Here is an 11586-nt window from a genome sequence, read left to right as displayed (position 1 = left end):
TTTAACATATAGAGAGAGCCTGAGCATAAAATGGATGGGGTCACAGCATTAAACCCCCCCCCCCAAAAAAATCATCCTTCTCAGTTCCTCACAGCTTTGGGTCACCTACACAGGAAACAGGAATCTGTGCCTCCAGCTTCCAGGCTGCTTCCAACTCAGCTTTCACACACCACATAGGCTCAGGACCACAGAATCTCAAGGATGGACCCTCCCCGTATGAACTGACTTGGACCCTGAGATCATCATCAGAAGCCCTTCTTCATGTGCCCCTTCTCTCTCTCTTTTTTTTTAAATAATATTTATTGAACATTTTCAAATATAACAAAAAAAAAGAAAAGAAATAAAACATCCATTTTATAACCTTATTTTCATTAGCATCTTGCCAGGACTTCCCCACCCCACCCCCTCTTGTATTCCAATTCCTTCAGATAGATTCAGCAAGTTCTTACCCCAAATTTTAAACTTATTATAGTTAACCCAATGTTAAGAATATTTTTCCATCCCCTAAAATCGACCCCGCTCCCTTCCACGAGTTCCCCTCTTTAATATGCAGAACAGATTAAAATAAAAGAAAATAGAACAAAGAATAAAGTATAATTTAACACCCTTTGGATTCCAAATTTCCCTCCCCCCTTTCCCGGTTGCATTCCCCAATGTCCATCAATGCCTGTTGTCATCCTGGAGATCTCACATCTAGGCCAAAATCCTTCACAAGTCCACTTTGCCGTCTTTTTAATAGTCTTTGCCGTCTTTTTGATCATCTTTAGTTTCAAGCGTCCAATCTTGGAAAAGCTCTATCTCAAAAAGGTCCATTTTTTTCCATCCAGATCTCTGTATTTAAGAGTAAAAACTCCAATTTTGTTTCTTTAGACCTTTCAAATTTGGATGTCCCAAATGTTCCCACTTCCAGCTTTGTCCAATTCTTGTTGTTCATGTTGTTCTTATTATTCTCTCTCCTCACTTTCCTCTAGTTTCTTTTATTGCTCTCCTGCAAAAATGTTCCAATTCCAAAAGCTTCTAAATCCCCTACAGAGGCTTTGTTATTCAGGAACAAAACTTTACGTCAAGTCCCTTCCATTCTTCAATAGATAAATCTATTGTCTCCTTTACTGTAGAGACCTCTGTAGACAAAATAGTGTTCCATTTCTGCAGTTTCCCAGGAGATAAAAAGTCCAATTCAAATTCCATGCCAGCAATACTTGTAGCGTCCCACAGCCCCTCTAGAGGGATTATAGTAACTCAGTTTCCTTCCAGATCGCACCCAACAGTCAAAGTAACTTGTTATTCCTTGTTTTAAACAATTTATATCTAATTTGTAACAAATGTAACCGGCAAAGTCCTCATAACAAAGTTCTCTTTTTATTCTTCAGCTTTGACAGCTCCTTTGACAGCTGTCAAAGCCTCTGTTTCTCCTCTCCCGGCGCTCTCGCGGATCGCTCCCGGTTCCCGGGGGGGGGGGGTTGCATTTTAGCTCACGTTCTACTTTTCTCCTCCAGCCCAGTCTTATAATTTTCCATCATGAAATTAGTGACTTTATCAAAATAAGGTAACACTCGATCTTAGTTGTTAAATCCTTTGCTTTAAATCCTCTACAACAGGGGGGAGACAGACTTCCTTTTTGCACCTCCCCCGCTCGCTCCGAATTTAATTTTCCCCCCCCTTTTTAAGTCCAGTTTCCAATTACTCACGGGTTGTTCTTTTTAATCCGAATTTTCAATGGAAGAAGTCAGCGCTCTCCGCCAAATGGCATGTGGCTTCGCTCGGCAGGGGAAGCGGAGGACTCATAGCACCACACACACCCCCGGCACCCGCTCCGTAGCCTTTAAAAAGGCTCCTTCGCGGGTCAGGGGGCGCAAACGGTGCCCGCCGAGTCACCATGCCCATGGGTTTCAGCGCCCATGGTTTTTGAGGGTCCCCGCGACGCCGACGCGGTAGAACCCAGCCCCTGCCGAGCAGGCTCCCTCCGGAGCTTGGAGGGAGTCCGCCATTCGGCGATGGCGCCAACCCGGAAGTCCCATGTGCCCCCTTCTCAAGAGATCTGGAGGGCAGCAGTGTGAGAAGAGGTCATTTCTGTGTTGGCTCCCTGTTTGTGGAATATTCTTCCCCGGGAGTCTCATTCTGCTCCTTTAGCTGTCAGGCAAATTCCTCTTCTCCCAGGCCTTGTCCTAATGAAAAAAAATCTATGGTCTTATACATGTGTGGGGTGTTATTGTTTGGTTTGTTAATATGATATGCATTTTTCAGTTTTTGAATTTTTAACTGAGCTGTGGTCCTCAGATAAAGTAGATGAAGAACAGCTTGGACTTGATACCCCACCTTTCACTCCCCTTCATGAGCCTCAACGCAGCTAACAATCTCCTTTCCCTTCCTGCCCCACAACAAACACTCTATGAGGTGAGTGAGGCTGAAAGACTTCACAGAAGTGTGACTAGCAAAAGGTCACCCAGCAGCTGCATGTGGAGGTGCGGGGAAGTGAACCAGGTTCACCAGATTACGAGTCCACCGCTCTTAACCATTACACCATGCTGGCTCTCAACAGCATGCTGGCTGAAGGGTTATCTAGAAATCTAATTGACATGATAACAACAGCAACAACAACCCACCCCACCCCCACTGTTCTCCTGCTTATCAGCCAGAGGATGAGAATGATGGAATGGCTTATGTATTGGTGTGTAGAATCCCTCTTAGTTGCAGCTCTTCCCACCTCCCCTATTCTTTTGAGATGCTGATGAGGACACTCCAGTGGCCAGCGAAGGTCCTAGTCAAGATTCTAACCCTCAGGACCCTGAGAATTGGAAGAAATGAAGGGAACTCCCTGGTCAACAACAAGATGAGTAACCTTTTTGCCTAAGCCTCCAGGTGTCAACACCCCACAGGTTACTCATGTGCCAAGTTGCTTGCAAGCAAGAGGAGAGGAGAGGGATCATAAGGGCTTTCTGGCTGGACCCACGGAGGGGTTGAATTTAACAGAGGAGTTTAGAGAACTTTCTTTGTAGTACTAGGACCTTTGCTGGCCAATGGAGTGTCCTCATCAGCGTCTCAAAAGAATAAGGCAGGTGGGAAGAGCTGCAACAAAGTGAAGGGCTCCTCTGCGGTAATAGGCGAGCCATCCCACCATCCTCATCAGAGAACAGTCATTGTTGTTGTTGTAGCCATCATCATCATCATCATCCATTAGATTTCTATACAGCCCTTCATCTGAGGACCACATCAGCACACTCAGCAGAACCAGCAGGGCTGGCTGACCACATTTTGAGGTGAACTAAGACCCTCTTCTGGACAGTGGTGGTGGCAACCCTGATCAATTACGGTACTTAAAGGCACACCCATCTTCAGCCAGGGCTGTGTGGGGCTCCTGTATTCCTTCTGTTTCTAGCAGGTTGTGAAAATGTGATAATACACCTGCTCTGAAGGCAGAGTGTGAGCAGGGAAACCATGTCCCAGAGTGGGAAGGATCCTCTGCAGCATCCCCAGACCCCCAAAACATGGGTGTAGCCAGGATTAATGTTTGCAGGGGTGGGGTCAAGACTTCGTTGGAAGGAAAGAACTTTTGTTAGGGGGGCAGTTAGTTAAGTATTTCTATTGTTTTCCTTGATCTGGGGTGGGGGAACCGCCCCCTGCCCCCACTGGCTATACCCATGCCTACAAGTGTCCCTATTTTCCAGTCCTGCATTTCCAGGAACCATCCCAGTTTCTCACTTGATCCCAGAAATGTTGCTCGTTTCTTCTTGCATGTTAATCAGAGAAAGGTTGGAGGGGATGCAGTTATGCGACCTCTGAGCCAAGGGGATAAGAAATATCACACCCTTTAGAAGGCACCTGAAGGCAGTCCTGTATAGGGGTGGTTTTTTTCAAAAAATGTTTGGTCTTTTATTGTGTTTTTCTATATGTTGGAAACCGCCCAGAGTGGCTGGAGAAACCCGGTCCAAAGGTTGTTTTATAAATACTATGATGATTATGATGGTGATGTTGACGTTGATGAAGGAACAGGACATCCCTCTTTTCACAGGAGAACTGATGGGGGGGGGTATGCATGCCTTGCCTAGAAGCCTGGGGGAAACCTTGCTGTGTGGTCCACGCTGCCCCCCACTCATCGCCTTCCTTCCCCTCAGCTCAGCTTCCCACCCTCCCCGTCTCTTCCTTCCCTGCCATGAAGGACAGAGATCAACAGGTGGGCCAGCCCACTCATGAGACAAGGGGCAGTGCCCCCCTCAGGTGGCAGGATCCACAGGGGCATCAGTTTCATCCTTGAAGAAATGCTTCTTGGCGACTCGGAGGCATTGCTGATATCCTGATATCCTCCCTCTTGATCCTAATGTAGATTTCATCTCACCCCTTCTTCCCTGGTTAGGGGCTGGGTGGGGGCTGGAAAGCACCATTTTGTGGTTTGCCTCAGGGGCTCAAATGTCTTGGGCTGGTCCTGTCAACAACGCTCTCCATTCCCCCTTCTCCTTCATCGCCCCCTTCTTCTTTCTCCACGCCCCACCAACCCTCCAAGTGTCCCCATCTTCCAGGGACACTCCTGGATTTAAAGAAGCTGTCCAAGTTGAACTGACTTGATATCAGAATGTCCCACTTTTCAAAAGGGTCTCCCCATTTCCATCAGAGAAATGTTGGAGGGTGTGGAGTTATGTGACCCCTGAGCCATCGGAAGGCAGTCCTGTATAGGGAGGTTCCTTAATGTTTAATGTGTTATGATGTTTTTGTATATATATTTGAGCCACATAGAGAGGCTGGGACAATGCAGTCAGATGGGTGGAGTGTTATTATTATTATTATTACTACTACTACTACTGTTGGGTGTAGTGAAGGGTTAGCCTTCTGTGCCTCGAGCCTGAGAGGAGGCGCGTACCAGGGAAGTACGCCAGGATGTGACGAAAGCAGCTTGGAATGCTGTGAGCTGAGTGGAAAGCGAAAGCAGTTTGTTGCCTCGCTGCACTGAGAGAGAAGGACGCAGAGAAAAATGCAGCTACACTCTGATGGCTGTTATGGATTGTAAATACGCTATTTTGTTTCCCAATAAAGAGATATTAGGATAGAAGAAACGTCTGGACTTTTTTTGCTGCCCTTTCGACACACAGACGCTGTGTACTTCAGCTAATTCCTTTACGACCGCTCCAAAGCCACACTGCGTAAACAGAAGCTGCAGAGACTTGCAGGGGAGCGTGGCTGGACGCCATACAATAAAGCAATAAATCTACGGGAAGAACTACTACTACTGCTGCTACTACTACTAATGAATAGAATGTCCCTATTTTCATGGCAGAAATGTTGCAGCGTATGTCCCCAAACTTTTCCAGCTCTGCTCAGTTCCTGTTTCTGAAACATCCTTCTCTGTGCAGCTACCCAAGGAAGCAGGACAGTTGGAGGAGAGAGACAGAGAAAGGGGCAGGAGTAGGGGCAGGGAGACCCCAGGGAGAGGTGGGGGCCTACAATTTGAGAAATGCCCTTGTGCAAAGCCATGTTTGGGAAAGAACCGCAAAGCCTGGATGGCACCACTGAGAGGCAGAGAGAGAGAGAGAGAGAGAGAGAGAGAGAGAGAGAGAGAGAGAGAGAGAGGGTCTGAGAGCCTGACCAAAAAAGTCCCCTCTACCCAGCAATTCACAACATGAACCAACACAAAGGTTTCCAATGCTTGCATTTATTAAAAAGAATAAGCTAAAACATTTTTGCAGGCAAACCAAATCCAAGCTCCAATCCCGAGCCCACTTACTAAAGAGACAGGCCTCCCTGTTCACTGAGGGGCTTACTCGTGAGTAGACAGGCAGACAGGATGGCTCCCTCTTGATTCCTTCCCAGCATCGCCTTCAGCAGCATCAAGCAAAGCGATTTCTTCCCCAGCAGAGATGGGGGTGCAGTCGAGGCAGCTGCACATCAGAGGAGAGCAGGGTGGTCTTCCTTTCACCAGAGGTCCTTCACCGGAGATCTGCAGAGTTACCCACCACCTGTGAGAAGAGGAAACACTGTTAATATGGGTGCTGGTGGTGGTTCTGAAAACCCAGACCAGTGACTCCAACTGGGAGGCAGAAGAGCTGCTGTTGTCAGAGTTCAAAATGCACACAAAGGGTCTGTTTTGCAGAGGGTTGGACTAGATGACCCCTTCAGCCCCTCCCAACACTACATTTCTATTCTATGATAGTAGGAGAGACCTCTGAGCATTTCATGTATGCACTTGGGGGAATTTGAACGGAGGTTGGCTGCCATACACACTTTTTTTCTAATCAGGTTCCTTTTTCTTCTTGTTTATGCAAACAGCAACCCCAGGAGAGGACACATTTGTCCTGTGAATGGTTTCAGAACTCACAGGGTTAAAGAGTTCTGTGTGACGTTCCTCAATTCCTGACGCGTGACTCAGAAGGAGGGAGGAGTTGTTCCTCACTGCCTGTTTGTCTCTGAAGGAGACGGAAGCACAGCCATGAGTGCTCGGAGCCCAGGGAAGGTCTGAAGTTCTGTTTATTGTTTTACTGCTGTAATAAAGACTGATAAATAGACACACTATTGTCTGGGTGTGTTTCAACTTCTAAATACCGGGAAGCAACAGCTCCGCTGTGTTTACTCTGCACTTCGTGGTGAAGGAGGGATCGGAACAGCAGGAGGCACAGCTAGAGGGAAACGTGCCGGGCTGAGATCACTTAAAGCTGCGGCTAATTGGGGTCGTAAACCAATTAGCTACGCCACGCCCTTCAACAGGTTATGGGCGCTGATTACTGCTTTGAAGCTGTTGCGACGTGCCGGTGTGTGTTTACGCCAGGTGGCCAAGACGCTACCGAAAGCGGAGGTCTGCGTTCTGAGGCAGAGAAGCTGGCTGGAAGGAGCTGAACAGGAGCTGAGAGCTGAGAGGCAGAGGAGCTCGCTGAGGGAATCACATCTCCAAGAGACAGGTGCCGGAAAGCTGCTGCTACGTGAGTAAGCTGGGGCCCTGGGGGGAGAGAGATGGCGCAGTCCCAGAAGCATGGCTTTGAGCTTAAGCTGCCATGTGAGAAGCTGACATGCGAAAGCTGGTTGGAGTGGAGCTTTCACGTAGAACTTTTCCTCATCGGAAAAAACCTTTGGGAAGCAGTACAGCCACAGAAGGTGGCTGGGGCAGCTATAAAGGCTGCAGAGCTGAGTGAAGCTGAAAAGCGTGTGCTTGCTTTTCTGGCAGAAAATGTGAGTGCTGATCTGATGCATGTTATCCTGGATGCTAAAAGGCCTGAGGCTGCTTGGCTGGCACTCCGTGAGGCTTGTGAAGCAGGAGTGGGAAGCAAGTGTCAAGATGTGGCCGCATCCGAAGGGGAGAGGCAAGATGGCGCTGGGCACATTTTTGAGAGCCGACACACAGCTGAGGGGAGCTGTGAGCCCCCAGAGGGGGACGAAGGGACTATTGCTGGCAGCTGTTTGAATGCTGCACCGTACCTGTGTGAGGAGCCAGGATAGAGGCCAAGCGTTGGGAGCCCTTTACCCACCAGAGGGGGTGCAGGAAAACGTCCTGGGAGCCCTGGGAGCAGTGGGGGGGGGGCAGTGAGCAGTGGAAGCTCAGAAACGGCTTGTTTTCCAAAGGCAGCCAAGAGTTGTTTTCATCGTGGGCCGAGGCCTGGGAAGCTGCAGAGAGTTAGACGCTTCAAGGCCAGCCACCTGCACAATGTGCAGATAAGCCCTACAGAGTTGCGTGGGAATGCCGAGAAAAGTCCGGTCTCCAAGGCAACGGAGGCAGATACATCTACGGAAGCTGCCAAGGTCCTGAGCAAGTCTTCCTGCAAGGTGGAGTTGGTTGCCGTGACAACCAGAGAGAACAGCTGCAGAAGCCCCAAGGGAGGGGGCAGCGAGACGTTTGTTGCTATGGCAATGTTTGAGAACAGCTCTAAGAGAGACAGTGAACTGTGTTTTATCATCGACTCTGGGGCGAACCGAAATCTGATTCCAGAGACCCCTGCTGTCGAGATGTGGAATTGCAAGGAAGTTCCAGCTGGAAAAACTGTTCAGTTTGCAAATGGGGAAAAGAAAACTGTGTCTAATGTTGCAAATTTTTATTTTTCTGTTTTGCAGGAGCTGTTGGAGGTTTGCATTGTGCCTGGGATGCAACACTGTCTTTTATCTGTCCCTTATTTGTTGCAGAAGGGGTTTAAGGTTTGCTTTGAACATGATGTTTGTACAATCTTCAAAGGAGGGAAGCAATTGGTCAGAGTTGAAAAGGGGCAGAATGATCTCTTTATTCTTAAAACGCCTCTGAGGGGTGAGGGGAATGCTGAGAGGGCACAAGCTATGCGTGCTACAGTTCCCACTCATGTTTCATGTGCGTGTGCATGGCACAAGAAGACAGCCCATAGTTCTCTTGAAGAAATTCAAATGTTACAGGAGTGTACCAAAGGTTGTAAAATTCGGGAATGTGGAAAAACCCTAAGTTGTAGGGCTTGCAGAAGGGCAAAGGTAAAAGGGTGCAGTTACCCCAGGGTGGACAGGGTAACCACAAAACCTTTTGAGCTTGTACACATAGATCTGTTTGGCCCCATGGCAGAGCCAAGTCTGGGAGGAGCCAGGTTTCTGCTGACAATTTCTGATGATCATACGCAGAATTCCTGGACCCATGCTTTGAAATACAAGGAAGATGCAGCGCAACTGATTAAAAATTGGGTTGCGGAGATAGAACTAAGGTTCTCCACCAAGGTACAGGGAGTCCGAAGTGACCGTTGTGCAGAGTTTACTGGGTCTGCTCTGCAGAAGTTCTTTCACAAGAAAGGGATACATCACAAGGTGACTTCTCCTCAAGAGAGGGGGGTGGCAGAGCTCAGAAGTGAAGCTCTGGTTAAGGCTACACAGGTGTTGCTGTCAGACTCTGGGTTACCTCCAAGCTTTTGGATGGAGGCAATTCGGACTGTGAATTTCACCTGGAATCGGTCCTACAATTCAGTGGTAGGTGACACCCCATTCTTCATGCTTCACGGGAGGAAACCCCAGATTCATTTCCTCCGTTCGTTTGGGTCGCCGGCCTCGGTGCCAGTGCCAAAGGCTCTGCAAAAGCCAGGTGGACCCAAGTTCCAGAAAATGATCTTTTGTGGGTATGAGCCAGCCACTAAAGGATGGAGGTTCGCATATCCGGAAGGTGATCAGACCAAGCTTCTGTTCAGTAAACATGCTGAGTTCTATGAGCAGGATGGTTGGTCAAAGACTCCTGCAAGGCATGATGTTCTCTCAGAATGTCTGTCTGAGGATGAGGATGAGGGAGAGCCAGGGGCTGAACCTAACCTGCTGATGACCAGGTCACTGACCAGGGTCAGGAACAGGGTGGGGCATCTCCACAGGTTGTTAAAAGAGAGCCCAAGAGTGAGCCTTCATCTCCTGTTAGCGTGATGCAGAGAATTCGAAGACGCTTTAAGTCAGAGGGGGAATCCCATGATGCAGAGGACTCACCTGCTGACCACAGTGAGTCAGAGGAAGTACCTGAGTTTGTGCCCAGGCGGTCCAGTCGCACAACGAAGGGCATTCCACCTGAGAGGTATCAGGCCACAGGTGTGTGGGTTGGTTTCGCACAGTGTGAACCTGGAAGTTGTGAGGAGGTTCCACTGGTGCCTGACAAGGATGCCAGGAAGGGGCACAAGAGGTCTGTAAAGGTAAATACCCAAGTCACCTCAGGAATGGAGGGAAGAGGGGGTGTGAATGGTTTCAGAACTCACAGGGTTAAAGAGTTCTGTGTGACATCCCTCAATTCCTGACGCGTGACTCAGAAGGAGGGAGGAGTTGTTCCTCACTGCCTGTTTGTCTCTGAAGGAGACGGAAGCACAGCCATGAGTGCTCGGAGCCCAGGGAAGGTCTGAAGTTCTGTTTATTGTTTTACTGCTGTAATAAAGACTGATAAATAGACACACTATTGTCTGGGTGTGTTTCAACTTCTAAATACCGGGAAGCAACAGCTCCGCTGTGTTTACTCTGCACTTCGTGGTGAAGGAGGGATCGGAACAGCAGGAGGCACAGCTAGAGGGAAACGTGCCGGGCTGAGATCGCTTAAAGCTGCGGCTAATTGGGGTCGTAAACCAATTAGCTATGCCACGCCCTTCAACACTTTCACTCCCCTTAATGAGCCTCAAAGCAGCTAACAATCTCCTTTCCCTTCCTGCCCCACAAAAAAACACTCTGTGAGGTGAGTGAGGCTGAGAGTCACACTTCTCTGAAGTGTGACTGGCCCAAGGTCACCCAGCAGGTGCATGTGGAGGAGCGGGGAAGCGAACCCGGTTCACCAGATTACGAGTCCACTGCTCTTAACCACTACACCATGCTGGCTCTCAACAGCATGCTGGTTGAAGGGTTATCTGGAAATCTAAGTGTCCCTATTTTCCAGTCCTGCATTTCCAGGAACCATCCCAGTTTCTCACTTGATCCCAGAAATGTTGCTCGTTTCTTCTTGCATGTTAATCAGAGAAACGTTGGAGGGGATGCAGTTATGCGACCTCTGAGCCAAGGGGATAAGAAATATCACACCCTTTAGAAGGCACCTGAAGGCAGTCCTGTATAGGGGTGGTTTTTTTCAAAAAATGTTTGGTCTTTTATTGTGTTTTTCTATATGTTGGAAACCGCCCAGAGTGGCTGGAGAAACCCAGTCCAAAGGTTGTTTTATAAATACTATGATGATTATGATGTTGATGTTGACGTTGATGATGGAATAGGACATCCTTCTTTTCACTGAAGAAATGTTGGGGGGGTATGCATGCCTTGCCTAGAAGCCTGGGGGAAACCTTGCTGTGTGGTCCAAGCTGCCCCCCACTCATCGCCTTCCTTCCCCTCAGCTCAGCTTCCCACCCTCCCCGTCTCTTCCTTCCCTGCCACGCTGGACAGAGATCAACGTGCTGGGCCAGCCCACTCATGAGACAAGGGGCAGTGCCCACCTCGGGTGCCAGGATCCACAGGGGCATCAGATTCAGCCCCCAAGAAATGCATCTTGGCGACTCGGAGGCATTGCTGATATCCTCCCCCTTGATCCTTATGTAGATTTCAACTCACCCCTTCTTCCCTGGTTAGGGGCTGGGTGGGGGCTGGAAAGCACCATTTTGTGGTTTGCCTCAGGGGCTCAAATGTCTTGGGCTGGTCCTGTCCAAAAGGCCCTCCATTCCCCCCTTCTCCTTCATCACCCCCTTCTTCTTCCTCCACGCCCCTCCGACACTCCAAGTGTCCCCATCTTCCAAGGACAGTCCTGGATTTACAGAAGCTGTCCAAGTTCATCTGGCTTGATCTCAGAATGTCCCACTTTTCCTAAGGGTGTCCCCATTTCCATCAGAGAAAAGTTGGAGAGTGTGGAGTTGTGTGACCCCTGAACCATCAGATGGCAGTCCTGTATAAGGAGGTTCTTTAATGTTTAATGTGTTATGATGATTTTGTATATATATTTGAACCACACAGAGTGGCAAGGGAAACCCAGTCAGATGGGTGGAGTATTATTATTATTATTATTATTAGTATTAGTATTATTACTAATACTACTTCTATTGAATAGAATGTCCCTGTTTTCATTGGAGAAATGTTGCAGGGTATATCCCCTAGGGTTTTGCATCTCTGCTCAATTCCTGTTTGTGAAACATCCTTCTCTGTGCAGCTGCCCAAGGAAGCAGGTCAGTTGGA

At 48.7% G+C, this 11586-nt stretch overlaps 1 long non-coding RNA gene across 1 annotated transcript in view; it reads right to left on the bottom strand.

Annotated features, from left to right (window-relative positions):
* Window positions 1-5661: 5661 nt before the first annotated feature.
* LOC309338046 overlaps window positions 5662-11586 on the bottom strand; it is a 115414-nt gene continuing 109489 nt past the window's right edge. The window contains exon 3 of the long non-coding RNA XR_014154621.1: window positions 5662-5945. This is a non-coding gene — a long non-coding RNA (uncharacterized lncRNA). The remainder of the gene's footprint in view (window positions 5946-11586) is intronic.

This window comes from Podarcis erhardii, assembly GCF_964252035.2.
Source record: "Podarcis erhardii genome assembly, chromosome: 3".
NCBI lineage: Eukaryota > Metazoa > Chordata > Lepidosauria > Squamata > Lacertidae > Podarcis > Podarcis erhardii.
This window is presented reverse-complemented; position numbering and strand designations above follow the sequence as displayed.